This window comes from Hydra vulgaris, chromosome 03 (assembly GCF_038396675.1).
Source record: "Hydra vulgaris chromosome 03, alternate assembly HydraT2T_AEP".
NCBI lineage: Eukaryota > Metazoa > Cnidaria > Hydrozoa > Anthoathecata > Hydridae > Hydra > Hydra vulgaris.
In genome coordinates, this window is record NC_088922.1 from 16768981 (window position 1) to 16785000 (window position 16020).

Consider the following 16020-nt stretch of genomic DNA (forward strand, 5'->3'; position numbering starts at 1 on the left):
AAAATCTATGTTTGAGACGTAATTTAGTTACTTCTCAAATCTAGATTTACTTACATTACGTTACGTTTTTTTGGGTTACACTTTAAAAAAAAAAAGACGTCATGTAACGTAATAAAATTTATATTTGAGACGTATTTTAATTACGCTTTAATTCTTAAATGCTCTATTTTGAGGTTACACTGTAAAGATATGTTAAGATCATTACATTTGAATAAGTGCTTGATATGCTTTTTAATTTTCTCCTTTTGCTGACCAGTAAAAAAATTCAAAAAAAAAAAATATATATATATATATCATCTATTCAATTATACAAGTTTTCCATTGGTATTATCAGGACCGACTGCTTTATTTAAAATCAGCATTTTAAAAGCTCTATTAAATTCATCAAAAAACAGTTCTAAAGAATTTAGGCAAGGTACTAAAGGAAAACTATTTCTGTTTATTATTTTGTTTATGTTTGTAATTTTTTTGCTTAATTTGGTCCAACTGAAGTAAAGAATTCATTCATTTTGTTAGCTACCACTCTTGGGTCATGAAAGAGATTATTATTAATTTAAATAGTTTTAGGTAAAGAACTAGCTTTCAATTTCTCACTGCCAGTAATTTCCTTTAAAACTTGCCATGTTTGCTTTGAATTCTCTTTATACTTTTCTAGTCAATTTATTGTCCATCTTTCTAATGTTCTCGTTTTTAAATACTTTATATATAACTTTTGCTGAACTTTAGAACTTTTTCTGAGATCTTTTGTAATCCATGATGACGTGAAATCTTTAATTTTTTTTAGTATTTTATGTTTAGAAAAATTAATTATAAATTTCAAAAAGCCTTTTTAAAAATGAACTATAGGCTGAACTAGCATCATTAGAATCTATGTGTTTGCAATGAAGCAAAGATAATTGTTCCTTGATAATTAATACTGTAATTATATTTATAAAAAAAACCCTTTGTTGTATTTCAACTTTTTATCTTTGCTTTACTTTTACTATATCAGGAAAATGTGTTGGCTATAACCTGACAAAAAATTAGCTCTTTAACATTTGTGGTTTGTGTACAGGGACCTAAAGTATAGGGTATGGCAAAAATAGCCACTTTAAAAAGAAACAACGGATGCTTTACATTTTTATTCAAACCTTATTACTGACTATTGAAGTTTCAAAATTTAATAGAATAAAGTCTTGGCATGTATCTTTTTGGCAAAAAAATAGAAGCAAAATATCTTTTATCTGTGCAAAGATATAGCTCATAAAGTAGGAATTTTGCCTTTGAAAAAACGGCCAACATATAGCAGCTTTTTGTGGTTTTTATGCTTTTTAAAGATTCAGAGTTATATCAAATAACTAATTTAGTAACAACATCTAGTGACTAGTGGATATGTATTTCTATGGTTGTCAGACTTCACATTTGTGTGTACTTTGTCTGCAAAAAGAGTGCTTTTTTTGTCCAAGTGTTTTTTTTTGTCCAAGTGCTTTTTTAGATAAAATATTGGGCAGAAAACACATAGTTAGAGACATTTTTTCTAATTGTTCTGAATTTAAAACATAAAAACCTCTATATATTTTAGTTGTTAAACCCACAGGTTTGCTTTGTTGTTTTTGTTTAAAATGATTAACCAAATATTGGAAATATACACAATAATGACAACCTTTTTAATTTAAATAAGAAATATATCTTTACTAAAATGGGTTTTAACAAGATATCAAACAAAAGAAAATCCCATTTAACCTAATTCTCTAATTGAAAAAACACATACATACATTCATGAAATAACTTCCTTAAAAAAAAATACTATATGGTGGTGTTATGATGTTTATTACTTTATCTTTAAATTGCTGTTGAGATTTTCTTATTAAGTACTTGCAAAATAAGATATATACTGCTGATTAATTTTTTGTAAACTTATGATATTTCATGAAACTATAAATAAATTAATATAGTTTATAATATAAACAAAAATTTCAGACAAGAATATTTCTTTTTAACAAATGTTATATCAAGTATTTCTAGAATGAAATTCTAGAAACCACTGTTCAACTGTTTAAAAAAAATGAATTATTTAAAAAATCGAATTCAAAGATGCTTGCTGTTATATTCAATAACATATTTCAGTAACTGGCCTCCAAAACCAGGGTGATCAGGGTTTATTTTGTACCTAGCCCATTGAGCATTAAAGATTGAATGCAAGGCTTCTGTTGATTGTTCATTATAAATAAATGCCCAATGCTGTTCCCTTTAGAGCAATAAATTCAGGAACATGGTAGAACACTGAATGGGCTTTTTGGGTGACTGAAACTGGGAGTTGAAGATATGAGTTCTTAAAGTCTTTAATATGTTTTACATATGCAGCATTTAATGTCCTTCCAAAACAGGAGCTAACAACATTCTTAAAACGTTGGAATGTTTTCACAAAACCAAGCATATGGTCTGCCTTTTCTCTTTCAACAATTCTTAGCAAAACAACCATGTTCTTTAAAAGCTAATAACAATTATTCCCAACAAACTCTCCGTCATGATAAGGATTTAATTTCAATTTGAGAAGTAATGGCCAATATATGCATTTAAGCATTTGATTTTTAAAGATGATACATGATTACAATTCCAAGAAGAAGATGAAGTTCCATTTGGGAAAAAACTCAATAACTTGTTTGACATCTTTTTGGTCAAACAATGGGTTATGAACAACATTATGAAAATTCTTTGCGCACATTTTTCCATTCTCTTTCTCAATGAATGCTTTGTATTGCATCCTAATGGATCTGATGTTTCTTGGAGATCTCTGTTCTTTGAGGTCACTAGATTTAGCATTACACCTACAGCAAGGGTGTTTGCTTGAGTGAGACTGAATTCCACAGATGATATTGGCTAACTTCATGTCACATGCAATAAAGAAATTCACAACAACTTTCCCAAATAAACTTAAGATTTTTTTTACATTTTCATAAGTTTTTGAAACATTTTCAGCAACAGCAATAAGTAGCTGACGCGTGGCACTTTTTTCTTTCTCATGTTCTACAGTCAATTAGCTTTTGCCATTTGAGGCTGAAATGGTTTTGACATTTTGACATCCATCATTGAAAATAACACTCAAGCTGAACTTAAGGAAAGATCCTCCACCATCAATACCTAGTTTGATAAGAGGCGGTGAAGTGATTGCTCTAAGTCTGAGAATTGAGTTATAAAAATCACCTAAACTCTTGCAGTGAACAACCTTCGCCAAATAATCAGTTTTTGTTGAAGGCCTTGTAAGTAAGATTTTCGAAACTTTGAATAAACTTTTAACCTTTTGACCAGCCATCGTAAAATTTTCCCTAAATTTTGATTCAACAATTTTTGAGTTTGTAGTCTTGTTTAATGTTACAGCCAGTTCTTGCACCTTTTTATTTGAAAGACCAGTATTGATTTGAACTTATACCATGTAAAAAGTAGTTAGAGAAGTTCTTGATATGCACTGAGCTCTGGAAAGACCTGGAGTAATAGTTAAAACTTTACCACTTTCTCTACTAAACCTAATTGTGCCCTGTGGAGAAGATACTTTTTGATTTATTACAGAGGACGCCATTTTTTCAGCAGTTCTGGAATCAATTGCTATCATTTTCTTTAAGTTTTCAAACTTGGTGGCTTTTGAACAATTATGTGTTATTCCTCTTTTGACTTCACTGAGACAGTTTGAGCATATTTTATCAAAGCTACTTGATGGTTCTTTAAATCTTGATCGGATGAAAAAGTGAGCTTTGATAATGTCCTTTTAGTTGGCTAACCTGGAAAATTAAACAATTACAAGAATCAAATCCTCTAGTCTGTGGTCTAATAATCATTTTGTTAAATTCATGTAGCTTGGGAAGATGCAAGTATCTATCTGCTTTGCCATGCTTTTGTACCATTACTCTACAGGAATTGTAAATGCCCAATGGAACTCTATCATCCTTCAAATCAATGAAATTTCCAGAAAAAATACCTAGTATTCTTTCCTTGATGAAATCAGAAATATGTCTGTCACATTTTGAAAAACAAAAGAAGCATACAGATTGCCGATTATCTTGATTTTCTTTTATATGGCATTCCAGTGGTTAAAAAACTGATCTTTGAAAAATAACTTAAGAAAAAGCTTGTGTTGGTAAAAAATCTTTTTAGTTGTTTAGGCTGTTGACTGCTTAAATGTAATTACTTTGATGTTGTGGCTTTTCCCGGAAAATAAGAAACGTTTGTTTTCATATTTTTAAAAAGTAGAAAAAACTTGGTCCAAGCAATTAAAGATTTAAGGAGATACTTCTATACAAGAAAAAAAGCACAATAGATTATACATACTTAATTTATATAAAAAAAAACTTGATTCGAACATTAACTTTGAAATTATTTTATAAACTATCATTTAAACTTGAATTTAAAATTCTAAAGTAATTTTAAAATTATGAATAAAAGTTTCAATTATATCTAATATCTGGTCAATCATTTTAAACAAAAACAACAAAGCAAACCTGTGGGTTTAACAACTAAAATATATAGAGGTTTTTATGTTTTAAATTCAGAACAATTAGAAAATATGTCTCTAACTATGTGTTTTCTGCCCAATATTTTATCCAAAAAAGCACTTGGACAAAAAAAAGCACTTGGACAAAAAAAGCACTCTTTTTGCAGACAAAGTACACACAAATGTGAAGTCTGACAACCATAGAATCCCATATCCACTAGTCACTTGATGTTGTTACTAAATTAGTTATTTGATATAACTCTGAATCTTTAAAAAGCATAAAAACCACAAAAAGCTGCTATATGTTGGCCGTTTTTTCAAAGGCAAAATTCCTACTTTATGAGCTATATCTTTGCACAGATAAAAGATATTTTGCTTCTATTTTTTTGCCAAAAAGATACATGCCAAGACTTCATTCTATTAAGTTTTGAAACTTCAATAGTCAGTAATAAGGTTTGAATAAAAATGTAAAGCATCCGTTGTTTCTTTTTAAAGTGGCTATTTTTTCCATACCCTATACTTTAGGTCCATGTATACAAACCACAAATGTTAAAGAGCTGATTTTGGTCAGGTTATAGCTAACACATATATGAATAAAGTTTTTGATATTTTTTAAAAACTCCATAACCCAAAAGTGAAAAAAAAAGGAAATTGATTTACAAAGGGGCTCCAAGTGCGATCAGTAGTGTAAAGTGCTATAAAACTTTAAAAGTGTTTTTCTCCTTTAGTAATAGAGAATAGATTCTAATTTTTACATCTGCTGATACCTGAGACATTGCAGATTAATGCCCCATTGGTCGTTTTTTTGGTCCTCATAATTGAGGTTGGGACCGTTTTTGGAAAGGTGTGTTGTGTACATTTATTTTCTGTATTGGGAAGGCATTTAAAAAAACATTTTAAAATGTGTGCCCATCTACCCAATACGAAAAACTATTGTTTTTTTAAATTTATGTATATTTTACAACATAAATAATTTCATTAGGTCTTTTAACTAAATAATTTTATAAAGATTTTTAAAGTTAAAAAAAATCCAAAAATTAAAAAAATCGAAAGTGAGAAGAAACAAACAGAAAGAAGAAAACAGACTTTTATTTTTTTCAAATCTTTTGTGGGGCATATCGGGACAACAATTTATTTATATATTTGACTATATTACTATCATTTTGTTTACAGTTTGATGATTTTATTTTTAATACAAAATCATTTTTTCATTTCTTAGAAAAGCAATATTAGTAATAAATTCAAAGAAATTGTTATTTTTATAACTTATTTTCGATTATTTATAGTGTTTAATGTAAACAACATTGGTAAGAAATTATTTAAGAAAAATCAATCATCAGCTTTAGCTGTGAATAAAATAGAACTTAGAATTCGAAAAGCTGCTGATACATATGGCATATTTAAATTTGCTCTACATTGGCATATTGCTAACAAGCCAGCTCATCAAAATTCTTAGCAAACAGTCTCAGGATATTTTTTTGTCTGAAATATGGGATCTATAATATATTTTGTTTAATTTTAAATTTAGTAGTAATTACCAATATAATAATATATACTAGTTTTTCCCCACTTAAATTTTAGAACAATTTCTTTAGTTAATTTGTTTAAGAGTATTTTGTAATGAAAAAACAAAAAGTGTTTTATTATAAATTGTGTTTTTTGTGTTTTATTTTAAAATGTGGTGTATTGGTGTATGGGCATGTAATTTGTATGGGTATGTTACTTTTTTTAAGATTTTAATGTCTGAATATGTTTAAATGATAAAATGTATTTATTTTTTATCAGTTTTAAAGCTATAAAAACGAACAACTGCTACTTTTTATTGTCCTGCTTTGCCCCACCCAATTGCAAAATTTAGAAATTTTGCTTGTCTACAGTTTTCTTACTTTGGTTGTCAAAGCATATTTTTAGAAATTTGTTTTTGTTTTTCCGTTTTCTTAAATCAATAAATTTTAGGAAACTTATAATAAACTGTGTTAACTATGATTAGTTTATCCGCAACAAGCATTTGTTTCTTAAGTGTCCCTATACGCCTTGCTCTACCCTACATATCGCATTGATTTGAAAAAAATAAAAGTCATTTTGCTAAAATTAAAACTATTTAAACTTTTAAATTCAATTCAAGATATTTTTTTAAAACCAGATTCTAAAAGAGGATAAAAAATACTGTCTGAAAAATATAAACTTTTTATAAATAAAGCAAATTAGTAATAGTTCAGGATAAATCTTCTGCCGTTGTATCACTTAGGAAAATACACAAATTTTGTTTTTCGCAAACATACTGATGCATTTTGGTACTTTTAATGCATTTCGGTAATTCTGAAATTAATTTTTTTTTACAATAATTAAGCACAATAACTTAAAACAAAAACTTATCAAAAAAATTTTTGAAAAAAAATAATTTTCTGCTGAGATATAAGTCTTCAGGCATAACTGTCCCATTATGCTCAACTGTCCCGATATGCCCCGCTCTACCCTAATAACATCAAAAAAAAAACATGTTGCGTCAATATATAAGATATTAAATAACTAAGGTTAAATAAAGGTTTTAAAAGAAAATTAGAATTTGGCACTTGTGTATCTGTTTGCGTTTAATATTAGGCGACATTCGTTTGTTTATTTTTTTTTTTTTTTAATTTTATTTTTTGTAAAGTGCATTTAACTTTAACCTCGCCCAGATGATATTACAGTAATTGGAGCATGTGTAAGTAAAAAAGAAATAAATATTTTTTAGACAAGTTCTAAAAAGAAGATGCTGTGATCTATACATAATTCCAATAATTGTGGCTTGATAAAAAAAGTATTATTGTAAAATGTTATTTTAACCATGAATTTATTTGCATAATCGGAATTAAATTACCATGACATTGGTGCTAACATGGTCAAATTGTTGTAGGTCAGATTTTATACTTTATAAAATATGTATATATATTTAACTTATATTATTGATCTCTATAAAGTATCAAATTTAAGAAAAATTATGTTTGCCAATGACACAAATCTTATTCTAACTGACAATAACTTACCAACATTATTTAACAAAATGAATAGTAAACTCATTAAATGATAATTTCTAACTGGTTTAAGTCAAACAAACTATCAATAAATATCAAAAAAAACTAAATGGATCCTCTTTTACCCAGCTTCAAAAAAATTCTACTTTCGAATATACTTTCCTTGTATATTGATAATACTGAAATAGAGCTAAAGTTACCAATTTCTTTGGTGTTTATATTGATGAAAACCTCACATGGAAAAATAATATTAACAATCTAAACAATTAAGTTGCTAGAAATATAGGAATGCTATACAAATCAAGAGATTTTAAGTAAATTTACTTTAATTCAATTATATTAGTCATTTATTTATTGCCATGTTAATTATGCTAATTCTGTATGGGGTGGTGTAAATAAAAGTATACTAAAACTTCTTTATCGTCAACGGAAGCATATCGCACGCCTTATAAATTTTAAAGACCGTTTTACTCATGCCAGGCCTCTTTTACCTAAAATGAATATTCTTAATGTATATCAATTTAATGTATATAATTTTTTTTACTTTATGTATAAATGTACAACTAACTAGTTGAAAAACAAAGCAATTCTCGACGACAAGAACTTTAGGTCTTCTACGAGATTCCGCGTTCTTCCTCTCACAAACTTAAAAATATATATACTTCAAGAAAATAACGAAAAAACTTTTGCAACTTTCATGTAACGTAAATTGACGAAAGCATGATAAAGTTTTGTTTTTTCCAAAATTTAGATTAAAAACTTAAGTTTTTTAATAATATATGCAAAAGAATATTAAATTTTACGTTATTACATTTAAAGTTTTGAATAACGATGCTTAGTTAAAGCCATAGTTGTTAACAAGGCCAAAAGTAGCAAGGTCAAGGCCAAGGCTAAGGCCAAGGCCAAGGCCAAGATCAAGACCAAGGCCAAACATTTTCAAGACCAAAGACCTAAGTTTTTGTCTTGCGTTAAGGCCAATTATTAATAAAACTGTAGGTAGCAAGAGCTGTGACAACAAAACCAAATGTTGTGAAATTAGATCAAGGTTACGCGCAGTATTCAACAATGTCAATAAGAAAATATACTTGTAAATATACATAAAAGGCAAAAACAAAAATGCATAAAAATGAAGAATGATACACAAAATAAAAATTTTGTGTATTTGTTTTATGAAGGCCAAGGCCAAAAATTTCAAGGCCAAGACTAAGGCATAGCCAAAAGTTTCTAGGCCAAGGCCTAAATTTTTGGCCTTAAGGCACAGCCAAGGCCAAAAAATGTAGCCTTAAAATAAAAATGTGCTTTAACTCTGGTTAAAGCACATTTTTATTTTAAATTTGTGTTACGTAAGTTAAAACTTCATGCATGTACTAAAGTTCTGGCGCTTTTTCGTTACGTTTTTATTTTTACAATGAATTAAGTCATTAAGTAATTATTACTTCGTCGCGTTGATTTGACAAGGTTCTTATTGAAACTTTTTATACTAGGAGGATTTAGAAAAAAAATCTTTTATTTTTTTTTTACGTTAATTAAAATTATTTCTATTACTGTTTTTTTATTTATTTATTTTGGTTGACATATAAATATAAATAAATAAAAAAATAAGAATTATATAAATTTTTTTATTTAGACATTTAAAAAAAAAAGGTTTATTTACTATTCTTATATCCTAATATAAAAAAAATCATTTAGAACCTTTTTTTTTTTTATTTTATTAAATATTTCGTTTGTTTGGGGGTCATCCATAAAGAACATCGCCCTATATTTGTCAATTCTTAATCCCTTCCCTCCTGTTACAAATGAGCACATATACCCCTCTCCCTCCTAAAGTTTTTACGTCAAAAATATTTTAAAAGATTTAAATTGAATACTTTGCAGCATTTTAAAATTTCAACTGAATGAAAATAAGGCAATACGCATAAACGTAAGAAGTGTAAGTAAAAACTTCAACGAACCAAAAATTTTCTGTCTTAAATGATTTGAATAAGTGTTAATAAAGTTGTAATACCAAAAAAGTTTTTAAAGTTGCACTTGGTCTTGCGGAAAAACTGTTTTGATTTCTTAACTATCATAAGTTATAAAACATCAAAAACAGCATTGTACTACTCAGCGTAGTTTAGGAGAGATCCGAAGAAAAATAAAGCGTTTAGATCCTTTTGTTTTCAAAAAATGGCGTTTTATTTTGAGTGCTTTATTTTTTAAGAAAAATCATGAAGCCCTATGTTTTATTTTGTTTGCAAATATTCGGTGATTTTATTATCTACGAGTTTCAACTTTTAGCTTAATAGTATCAGACAGAAATTATATAAAAGCTGAAACGTTTCTGTTTCGTAATTTTTTCAAACGACTATAAAGAGATTATGGAAGTAAATTGCTATGAGTGAAAATTAATGTGAAAACTTCGATTTATACGTTTTTACTGTTTACGGAAAGATAAAAAAGAGGTTTTTAGTCATTTATTGAATACTTCAATCCTGTAAACAAGGAGTCTTTTTACTTTCGAATAAAACATTTTTGAGACATTTTTGGAGTGTAAATAGTTGACACATTTATTTCAGCTGTTTTTATGACGCTGCCCCTTCGCGTTTTATGTATATTAGTGGTAGTTTTGTTTTGTTTGATGCTTTGGTTAAAAAAAAAGATGTGCAAAAAAATTATAATTATATAGGAAAAGCCTAAATTCTACTTTTTAAAAATATATTACAGTAATAGTCAAAAATTAGCGGAATATACGAAAAATTGAAGTTTAAAAATGTAAACTTTCGTTTTTTGTGTCACTAATTTTTTTTTTCTGTAATATTTCGGTCTAATTTGTATAGACCATCATCAGACGTAAAATACCAATTTGCAGCATTTTAAAATTTCAAATTGGTATTAATTAACTGGTATTTTAAAATTGGTATTTTACGTCTGATGCCTATACAAATTAGACCTAAATATCACAAAAAAGAAAAATTAGTACGATGTTGTTTTTGATGCTTTGTAACTTATTATAACTTTACGTACTACAAGAAATGTCGCTAAAACACTTAATAACTTTCATAAGCGTCATGAAAAATTGCTCAGGAAGATTGTCACCAGTTTTTTAAAATTTCAAATGTTTTTTGTTTTTTTAATTCAATTAATTGAATTTAAAAAAAACCAACTAATAAATATTAGTTTTTATTAGCTCATTACTTTTGCAATTCTTTTATCATGTAACTCTAACTCTTATTTGTAGATTAAAAAATCCACTATAATAAACGCTTGGTAACGTAAGTGAAGTATCGTCAGTTAAAAAGTATCAAAAAAACAAAATTATTTTCCTTAGCTGGTCATCTCTGACAAATTTTGATATATTTTTTCAATTGGTATAAAATTGTCAACATCTTGTGTAAGTTTTAAATACAAATCGCATTACTGTTTCGCAGAAATCAGACCAAAAAGTTGAAGCAATTTTTCTACCTTCTCGGTGTAGTTAAGACAATTTTTAAATATTATAGCGTCTATATATGATATTTTGTTGACATATTTCCGTTAAATGGTCAGGTTTGTGAATTATGAAAAGACAAGAACAAATTAAAATGGTTCATATAGCGGTATCATAAAATATAAATGTTTATAGCAAAAAAATCCAGGGCGAATATCCTTTTTTTAAAAAACAAAAATCTTTTTAAAATCACAATTGCTTGTCCAAATTTGAATAAAATTTTAAATAAATACGTTATTTAGGTAAAATGAACATCTTAGTTTAATAATATGATCAGTTCTGATTGTTTATTATTATTATTTTTTTAAATTATAAGCTTTTATTTGGTCAGAATTCTAGTACTTTTATGAAAATTGATAGAAATATTGTATTTTGACAAATATATAAAGTTAATATATGTCAGAACCGATAAGAATTAGGATCTATAGCAAAATTAGGCACTTTCAGATGATTTCAACTAAATTTATGTTAACGCCGATGAGCGAAAATATATATAAATACGAAAAGTATCTTTATATCAAAATATCAAAAAAACCTGAAGTAAAAAAAATATTGTATTATTACTATCTTTTTTAGTGGAAAAACTTCTTAACGAAAAATATTAAACCATTTTTTTGTTGAACTTACACCAATAAAAATATAGTTTTAATTGGAAGAAATTCTTTTGTTTTAATAAATAATAGCATTTAGTTTGTAACGCTTTTTAGAAAATGTTAACTAGGGTTGGGAATACCGGGATCCCGGGATCCCGAAATCCCGGGATTCCCCGGTTTTTAACAATCCCGAAATCCTGGGATTAAGCATTTAATCCCGGGATTTTTTTTGAAATCGTTTTCAGTTGAAAATTTTTAAATTAAATTATTTTTTTCGTTCGATTGCATTAAAATTTAAACTTAACAATTTCGAAATTCTTGCAGTTATGTTTATGAATAATTGGATTAAAGTTGTTATAACAATTGGAATTGGATTGCAATTACATTCTTAAAAATTTTTGGTGCTTAGTTGCATTTATTCAAGTTTCTGACAATTTTTATCTCGAATAGACGTTATCTGTTTGTGACTATTTTAAAGTACAAGTTTTAATGAAAAATAAAATTGCTGGTTTTTTGAACAGTAAATTTTCTAAAATTATAATGGCTTCGTACATGGAATATGACAAAAAAAGTAATTCTGCTGTTTGGAAATATTTTTTAAGAGAAGAAAAAGGGCAAACAGCAATGTGTAAGTCTACTGACTGCAAAAAAATTTTAAATATTGGAGGTGGTTTAACGAAAGATCTCCATACGCACTTACTTTCCGTCCATAAAATTAACCTGACACCAACTACTATTTCAGTAAACACACGAGATGAACCACCAATAAAAAAAAACAAAACGTTAACCAATTATTTTCCGATATTGGAGCGAGAAGAAAAATCACTTCCTGCAACACTTGCACGATTAACAGCCATTGATGGGATTTCGTTCAACGTGATATGCCGTTCTAGTGATATACGTGCCGGTCTTATAGCTACAGGATTCAAAAGTTTACCCACAACAGTCAATACTGTGCGTAAAATGGTTGTAGATTACAGCAAAAAAATAAGGAGTTTTTTTATTACTGAAATAGCTAGCAAAGAAAAACCTGAATTCGGTGTAGGAGAAAGATTTTCTTTATCTTTTGATGAATAGACATCATTGCGTAACCGTTGCTACATGAATATTAATTTACATGCACGAAATTGTCAGTTCTGGAGCTTCGGCTTAATTCGTATAACGGGATCAATGTCTGCAGATAAGTGTATTGAGCTATTATAACAAAAGCTTGCACAACATGGACTTGATTTGAGAAAAGGTATTGTTGGTATTATGACTGAGGAGGCAAGTTTGATAAAAAAAGTTGGGAGAATATTACCTGTAAATCAACAGTTATGTTTTGCCCATGGTGTGCAACTGGCCGTTATTGAAGTACTATATCAAAAGCAGGATATAGAAAGAGAAATAGATCAGCAATTCGACGAAGACGAACAATCAGATATAGAAGACGATTTTTCAGAGAGTAACTCTTGCGAGGATGATGATTTTTCTGACAACGATAAACTGGTTGATCTTGATGCTAGTCATAATTGGCATCGAGGAAACGAATTTGATGTTACTGAGGTAAATTGTGGTCCAGTGATCAAAAAGGTACGAAAAGTAAAATTTTTCTAAAATAATATGTTAAAATCATTCAAAAACAGGTATTTCAAAATCCCGGGATCCCGGGAATAGGTAAATGTAATCCCGAAATCCCGGGATTTTCAATATAGCACGGGATTACAAAACCCTAATGTTAACTCAAAAGTGTGCTTATTCTTGATTGTAGTATTTTTTTTTAATCTTTAAATTTAAATGGAATTTCTTCAGCGTACTTCATTGAAAATTATTAAAATCACATTAGAAAATGGGAAAAACAAGGAGCAAAGTGAAAATCTTTGTAACTCAGTAGTAAATGCAGTTAATTCTAGGGGGGAGGGGAACTTTAGAAACAAAACTTAGATCCGTTCAACCAATAAAAAGTACTAAAAGTGACAGTTATTAACTTTTTTAAATGTAAAAAAATGATGCTCGCTTTACTGGACCGCTGATTACTTCTTAAGTCAACTGTGAAAAGACGTTAATGTAAATGCAATCTATATGGAAGAGGTAAGAGCCGAAAACTATTAACTTCAAAAAAGAACCGGATGTCTCGAGTAAAGTTCATCAAAGAGATTTGCACTGGAGTAAACAAGATTAAAGTAAATTGTTGTAGAGTGAAAAAGGTAATATGTTTTTATCTGATGGTATTAAGTATGTTAGGCGTCCAAGAAATAAAAGAGATGACCTCCGATACATTGTACAAACCATGAAACAAGGATGTAGTAGTTTCATGGTATGGTAGTGATAGACCGAAACTAATAATTTTTCTGAACCGGAACCGAACAGAAAATCGACTTTTATTATTCTTAACTGGAACCGGAACAGGAAATAAACTTAAACCGGAACATGATCTGAAACCGGAACCGAAAATCCATAATATATATTGGTTTTTAAAGTTAATTTACATTTAAACAAAGTATTAAATTAATAAAATAACTAATAACAGAATCCAACAACTGAAGGATTTTCTCGATAAAAATGAAGTTTTTCCAAATTTTCTAGATGGATTCTGTTTTTATCGTTTGAGAGAATATCTCGTGCTGTAGAAAACAGTCTTTTAACATCTGTAGATGTTGAAGATGGTGTGAGGTACTTTTTTGCTATCTTTGTCAACGCTAACTTGATTTTGGAATTTGCTTTTTTTTTTAGAGCTTTTCCAAAATTCAAGGTATTGAGAAGCTATTGGACTATCCAAAAAATCATTCATCGCTTTTTTTATTATTTTGGAAGATGAACATGCATTTGGTTCTATTTGGGTTTGAGATTGCGCAATAATTTATAACATTATATGAACAAACGATGCATTTTTTTCATTGTCCCCAGATAAAAATTGAGTTGGAAGGACCAATTCATCTAAAGGTTCAAAATTGTCCGTTTGGGACATGACAAAGTGTATAGCATTTTGTAAAGCACCTTAAGATCTGAAAAAACACCATTTGTATTTTGGATTGAGTAGAGTAGCAACTCAAAAATGTTCTGTTTTTTCAACTACTGAAAAACGTTTTTTCGTTGCATTTTTCATTGCAATTTTCAACTCCTGAACACTGATATCGCTAGAGGTTGTTTCCAAAGCTTTAATTATTGTTGTCACAATTGGAATACAGGAATTGATTCAAGAGTCAACACCTGACAACATTTTTATTGTCTCCTCAAAAATACTTAAAATGATCACTACTTTTTCACAGAGGCTCTAATCTTGGACAGAAAATTCAATTCCCACTGAAGGAAATTTGATTAAGGAGACAGCAATGGCTGGCTTCAGATGTAAGTTCGCTCAAGCATATAAGAGTTCCATTTTATGGCAACAACGCTTTTTAAGCTGTTTGTAAAGTTTAGTGTAGAAAGCAGTAGAATAAGATGCGTAAGAACAGAGTTTTCAACTCTTGCAATTAGTCTATCTTTGATTGGATGTGAAAATAGTTCTTTTTTCATGACAAGTTGAAGGGAGTGGTTAAGGCATCCAGCTAACACATAATTACAGCTTGTTCAAGGCAGCAAATGTAAAGGCACAAGGCTGCCTTTACATTTACTGCATTGTCTCCATTGTCTATGGTTGCCATAATGAAATGATGACAATGCATTAAGACAGACTGACACACTTTCAGCTTCTGATTGAACCAACTTTTCCATGAGAGCAAAGTTTATTTTTTCATAAGTTGAATCCAGTAACCATCTGTAGTATTTTTCGCTAGAAATTTTGTGATTAGAAGCAACAAAGGAATGGTGCCTCAAAAATCCCAGCATCATTGACAATAGACCACGGTTGAAGGTCAAGAAGCATCATTTCAAATATTGACTCGTGAAATTTCTGGCCTTTTTCAGAATTAGAGTCAATTTTTGAAGAAGCTTGAACCAAGTTTGGAATTGTAGACGTTAACATGTCTTATATATAAATTGCCTTTGTTTTTTTGATCGTATATTGAAGATTGGAACTGTATTTCTCTTATTATATTCAATTCATGTTCTTTGATGGCTTTTGGATTTCCTAAACTTTCTGGCGTAAGTTTGATGTCAGAATAATGATTCTTCAGGAGTGACGTTATTCCATATAATCCTTGTTTATTGGGATCTGATCCTCTTGAAACTTTGCCGTGGTATATATTGCATTGAACTATTCTTAGATTCTTTGCTTCAATTATTAAGTATTTCAATGCTAAACTCGTTTTTCTTTCTGAATTCATTTTGTTAGAATGAAATATAAGACGATTTTTCAATGTTGCTGGATTGCGTCAAATACAAATGTTAAAAATATAATTGACAAGTTTTTTGTATTTTCAATATTTATTTTAATGATTGCCACACAAAAATTCGTTTAGACAACAATTAACATTATGCTCTCTTTGTAAAAATAATAACAATTTCAAAACTACAATTACCTTAAGAAAATTATAGTGTTGAAATAGTTGTCCAATTGAAGTA

The 16020-nt window shown here is 28.7% G+C and overlaps 1 protein-coding gene across 1 annotated transcript in view; it reads right to left on the reverse strand.

The window, feature by feature from the left end:
* Positions 1-16020, reverse strand: part of LOC136077980 (uncharacterized) — a 39799-nt gene that overhangs the window by 15856 nt on the left and 7923 nt on the right. The window lies entirely within an intron of this gene.